General features: G+C 48.0%; 1 long non-coding RNA gene across 1 annotated transcript in view; it reads left to right on the forward strand.

The window, feature by feature from the left end:
- LOC120386390 overlaps positions 1-5,685 on the forward strand; it is a 44,108-nt gene extending 38,423 nt beyond the window's left edge. Inside the window, exon 3 of the long non-coding RNA XR_005589698.1 lies at positions 5,410-5,685. This is a non-coding gene — a long non-coding RNA (uncharacterized LOC120386390). The remainder of the gene's footprint in view (positions 1-5,409) is intronic.
- The last annotated feature ends 315 nt before the right edge of the window (positions 5,686-6,000 follow it).

Consider the following 6,000-nt stretch of genomic DNA (forward strand, 5'->3'; position numbering starts at 1 on the left):
TCGACTTGGAAATGAACCAATTCCCTGACTTCCAGCGCTCCCCTCGCCCTACTGCCCATGTTCTAAATGAATCCCACTACGCCAGGCCAGGGAAATGCAGACGGAGTCACTGTTTGCATAGCTGACAGAATGAAAAGGCCTACTCGCTGAGGACATCCCTGCCTCTCCTGCAGCTGCCCTTCCGCAGCCCTGCAGTGCCTACCCGCGGCCTGCCCGTCGTATTGTCCTTACCACCCTGGTCAGAGAGAGAGAGAGAATGTGTGTGTGTGTGTGTTCGTGTTCGTGTTCGTTCACCATTCTCAGATCTGGGCCACAAATCAGGTTGCATCAGCTGCCACCCAGCTCTCCACTTCGTGTAAATGCCACTAAAGGACTGAGCCACAACCAACAGCAGAAGCGCCATCATTGGGCACATTGGACCCTTCCTTAGAGGGAGCAGACAGGCTGGCATGCTGCCTTTTTAAAAACTTGACGACTCCCCGGACTCTGGGAGGGCCAGGTGTGCGGCTCTGGGAACATGGCTCTGTGAGAGCCAGGACTGTTGCTTGGTCACATGGGAGAGGTTCGCTGAGTGAAATCAGGATCGTGTTTGAGAGATGCGCATTGGGCCAAGTGCAGCCCCGGGGTAGCTCTGGAGTCAGCGCTTGGGGTGAGAACTGAGTGAGAGGGAGAATGTTTTCGGAGGCTCAGGTTTGCCCACCAATCGCCCCCCGCCAACCTTCCCAGTGGGGTTTAGTAACATGGGCTCTGGCTTAACCCAAACTGACACCTGCTTGGCCAGTGTCCCCAGCTGCACGTTTCTCCCCTCCCTGCAGAGGTACGAGCAGCCAGCTCAGAAATACCAACCCACACAGCAACCGCAAGCCATGCCGGGTGGCTCCTAGGGCTCCCGCGTGCCCTGCCTGGCTTCTGGCCAGCACAGCTCCCTTGTCTCCCTCCCCCAGAGGGTTAACACCCCCCCCTTATTTTAAGGTTTTGAGCCTATAAAGACTCAGCTGAACACTGCTTCCAGCTGGGAGCACCTCCCTCAGCTGTCTCGGCCCCCTCGATGGGAACGAACTCGCCAACCACCGGGCAGCTGGCCGGCCCAGAAGGGCCTTGACCTAGGGCTAACACTGGAGCTGGGTGTAACACGGTTTTGAACCCAGTGTAGCTACACCAAGTCTTTGTTTCACTGGTCTGTCATAAAAACAACCTCTGGCCCCTCAACCGAGGTATGATTTTATTAGAGAGACCAGGTGGGTGAGGTAATAGCTGTTACCGGACCAATTTCTGACATGCTGTCTCTCTCTCTCTCTTACCAGCAGAAGCTGGTCCAATAAAAAATAATACCTCACCCACCTGGTCTCTCTAATATCCTGTGACTCTCATGCCTGCACCTACACAGCTTTTACTAGGCAGCCAAGGGGCCTAACACCGCCCCGAGTCACTGCAGTACTACAACGGTCTGACTGAAACAGCACTTTATCCTTTAGGTGAGCAGCTTTCCGCGGCCTTTAAGCGCGTGGGGCCTGATTCTTTGCAAGCGACGAGGGGACAGCGCCAGTCAGGAAAGAGGGTTTAAAAGAATGTTTTTTGAACTTGCACACCATTTTCTTTCAGGGCCATGTTGTCTAGGTGCAGATGAAAACCGCGCCTGGTGGGGCTTCCTGCCATTTGTGGTATCTGCTCTCATCTTCGCTTCAGAGTCCCCTGAATGTGTGTCCAATACAAGACACTGAAATGCCATGTGGCCAATGCCAGATAGATTGTATCTCTCATGATCTATTTGAACTAATTCAGATAATGTCAACAAAGTTGATTGAACTTTAAGCATGGCTATGTCTGTTGTTGACCCTACATGCCTAATTTCCCCACGATGTTTTGTGCTGTTACTATTGGATTCAATGAGCCATCATGTACATTGAGTAATGGTTTCTTATCCCTATGTGCATGTGAATGGATTACTGTAAGGTAAACACAAGTTTACTCAACCTGGGACAGATATTATTAATATGATCTGCTAGTTGGTCAAAGCCTTTTGAAGCTATAGTAATGAACTAACGTCATAATTGTGAATTATGTGAAATTTAACCCTAGGGCTTGTACATAAAAGATAAAATACCTCAGTGCTCATGGGAGCTCAATGCTCTTTGCTTAGATATTTTGGCTCCTCAATATATTCACTAACCATAAGCAGTCATCTTAAACGCTTTTCTTCCTTTTATGCCCATGTTTCATCCTTTTATAGCTCTATTAAAATGCTAGCTGCGCTTTCAATTAAGCAACTCCCTTTTGCAATTGTAAGCACATTTCATATGAATAAATAATTTAATTTGTGAGGTGTTTGGGGCTCCAAATTGCAACTGGTAATGTTAATTCACAAATGTTTCAAGGGTGCACAGCTCACAGCCCTGCTTGGAAGCAAGAGCTTATTAATGTGTCCTTTGCTCCCAGAGAGAGATCAGAGTTTGCAATTTGCCTGGTTGCTGAACATCATTTCTCAGTTCAGATTAGCATTGCCTCGCCGGTGGAGGATGAGACCCTGCCCTCCAGAGGAAAGTCAGTTAGTGATTTTGGCCAGCAGGGGGGCCGGAGCGACTCAAGATGGTCAAACGGTCTGGTGGAAACCATGACAATAATAAAGGAATTAAATACAGCGGACGCTTTTCTCCTGAGCGCCTAGTCAGTGCTCTCTAAGCTCTGAGCCTTGCTTTAAAAAGTTGTGCTGGGCACTTGGCCTCTCCAACAGCACTTTGGATGAGTTCGGTCTTATAGCCGCCTTGACCCCCCAGACAGGCTCCAACCTCATCTCCGTGCCCTTTAGCTTCTTTTCTGCTGCATGTTAATTGTCCTGCTTTGTGGTAGGCCAGCTCTCATGATGATAATAATTGACACCCTTTCATCTGGGGATCCCAAAGCATACGAATGGCCCTACTGGGTCAGACCAAAGGTCCGTCCAGCCCAGTATCCTGTCTACCAACAGTGGCCAATGCCAGGTGCCCCCGAGGGAGTGAACCTAACAGGTAATGATCAAGTGATCTCTCTCCTGCCATCCATCTCCACCCTCTGACAAACAGAGGCTAGGGACACCATTCTTACCCATCCTGGCTAATGGCCATTAATGGACTTAACCTCCATGAATTTATCTAGTTCTCTTTTAAACCCTGTTATAGTCCTAGCCTTCACAACCTCCTCAGGCAAGGAGTTCCACAGGTTGACTGTGTGCTGTGTGAAGAAGAATTTATTAATTAATTATCAAAGCTGCACAGCTTGCGCGCTGTGAAATTCATCGTCATCCTTTCACAGAACTGCACGTGAAAAATCTGTTTTATGCCATTTCTATTGCTTTATTGGCATGTTCCATACAGCACATATTGCTGTGTTTTCAATTCAGGAGCTCAATTGGCTTGGATCCTCCCACATTAGGAGCTACGTCTGAGTTTATAACAACATGAGAAGAGACCTTGAATGCCGAACAGTTTTGAGGGGAACTTTGCACACTTCTGCTTCTGACCACTCCCTGTAAGGGAAGGGCTGGAGCTGCTGAAGCACAGGGAGGATAAAGTCCTGATTCTCCACTCGCTCACACTGGAGTGACTCCTTGCAGCTCAGAGAGTCAGCCCCATTGTGACCAAGCAAGTCAGCAGCAGAGCTCAGCTCCTTGTTCCCCAGCGGCCAGCACTCCCGCCCTCTCCATGCAGGGCCAGCACTGGGAGGAAGCCGTCCACAAAGCAGAGCTTGGTACCATTTAGCCCTTCCAGTTAAACTATAGAATTCATGAGAATGTCTGTGCCGTTGTAAAGTATCAACATTAGACCTGGAAAAGCGTTACTAGAGCATCAACTCCATCTCCTTCCCACACCAGACAGTTCCCTAGACACAGGCCACTGCTATTCATTTGTTCTAAAGAAAGTGACTTTGGATAGGAATCAGATGGCCATGTCCGAGGTGTGTTGTACAGCACCTGACACAATGAGGCCTTGATCTTGAGAGGGGCTGTTGGGCACGGCTGCAGTATTAATATAAATAATAATTACAAACACGGCCCTGGCCAAGGTCCCCCTGCTGGACATTAACCAGGCCACTGTGTTTGGACTCAGGATGGCCCCATGTCCCTTTCACCTCCCCTTGGTCACTGGGGAGGCTTCAGCCACCGTCTCTGACTCTGGCCTCTCAGGCACACTTTTGGGGCAGGCTCTCTGTCTGGTGCCCCTTCTGGAAGTGGGACCCAGCGGACCCAGACACCTAGGGCTAGTGCTGTGTCTCCCCCCCCACCACAACATGCAGTATCTCTACCCTTGTTGGCAGTCTGGTTTATACTTGAGGGATATGTGATAGTTGACATAAATAGACACAAACTTCCTTTGGCAAAAAGATTTCTAACACAATGACTCTTTATGTTAGAGGAAGAGCAATACAGGTCTAGGTACACAATAAACACCTGTATATGCCATTCGCTGCTTCTGTTGCCTTGTCACTCTGGAGCATTCATTAGGATTTGGGGCAGCATCCTCTCAGGGTTCCAGGTCCCCTCTCCAAGACATCACTCCTCCAGGTCAGACTTCTCTTCCGAATCCCGGCTTGCCTTTCAGCGGCTGCAGCCAGCTTCCTTTAGCTTAGGCGGTCCCTCAGCCACCGGGTCCCCTCTGACTCAGGAAACCTGGCCCTTTGACTCATGCCTCAACTTTATAGTTTTCCGTGTGCTTTTAAATCCCTGCTCTGACCTCTCTGGCTCTTTGCCCCCTCTGGAGATTTTCCACTCCATAGAACCCTCACTCTCTGCAGACAAGCTGGAGAAAACTGGTTTCCCCTAGGATGCAGCCATGTGGCTGGTTTTGTTTGGGCAAGATCTATTTAGGTGTTGATAGTCTTTAAACCCTCCTGGCTAGCTAGCCTGTATACTTGTGCCATGGAGGCAGGGAAGGGTGTCTGAGTGTCTGATTCTGAATAGGATGGTCGCTAAACATACAGTAGAGGATTCATAATCTGAAGCAGAATTCATACACTGTACCTAGCTCACTTGTGACATTTAGGAGTCTGAACTCTTTACAAAATAAAATCGCTTTATGGTGTATTGATTAGGACACTAAAAAAAAAATCCCAGCTGAACCACTTTATTAATACGGGGTAAAATTAACTCCAGAACAGAAGGTACCTGGCCTTTTTGCTGAACCATATGCAGGGATGAATTTCACCAGTTTTTCAAAACATGCTGAATTTCCCCACCTGGCATAAACTACAGGACTTTCCTTCTTGGCCTTGATTAGAAAAGGTTTTTCTTTCATTTGGGTCAGTTTGGATGGCAATAAAACTCACATCCAGCTCAGGCCTGTGACCCAAGCCAAAGGTTATGTTCCCAGTTGGATCAAATGGACATATACTAAAAATCACGTTTTTTTATTAATTATTTTATATTCTGCATTTCAGGAAAAAGAAAACTGCCATTCACGTTATTGCTCCTATCCTTCCGCAATAACCCCCGGACTGTCACTGCCGCTGTGTCCCCAGCCATTGACCAAGGCACATGCATCGCACCCAACATTTCAGAGCCCCATGGACAGGAGCATTAATGTTCCCCTGGCACAGCATTTGCAGCATCAAGAGTTTGCTCCAATTTTAGCTCATGCACTTGTTCAGCATAAATGATGTCTGGGTGGACTGAATTTGTACTGTCAATGCCTAAGCTTTGCAATGTGAATGCAAATGAGCCTCTCACTAGTTATTTCCATTAAAAATAAATTCTGTTTTCACTAAAGTCTCCTAACAGTGGTGTGCTGCTCTCCAGAACAGTTCCTGCTGTAGAAACTTTTCACCCACCAGCTGGTTTGCAATGTGCTGCTGCTGCTGCAAGCACAGGGTTTGTTCCCTGTAATTAAGCTCAAGCTATTCTTTCAGGATTTTAATTCAAAGCAATGGCTCGCTTTCAAGTCATCTGAGCAGCTCGCCTGTGACTAGTAGAGAAACAACATGTTTTCTGTAAGTACCATGTCCGAAGTATGGAGGTAGCATCATTTTGCT

This window comes from Mauremys reevesii, linkage group 18, assembly GCF_016161935.1.
Source record: "Mauremys reevesii isolate NIE-2019 linkage group 18, ASM1616193v1, whole genome shotgun sequence".
Taxonomy (NCBI): domain Eukaryota; kingdom Metazoa; phylum Chordata; order Testudines; family Geoemydidae; genus Mauremys; species Mauremys reevesii.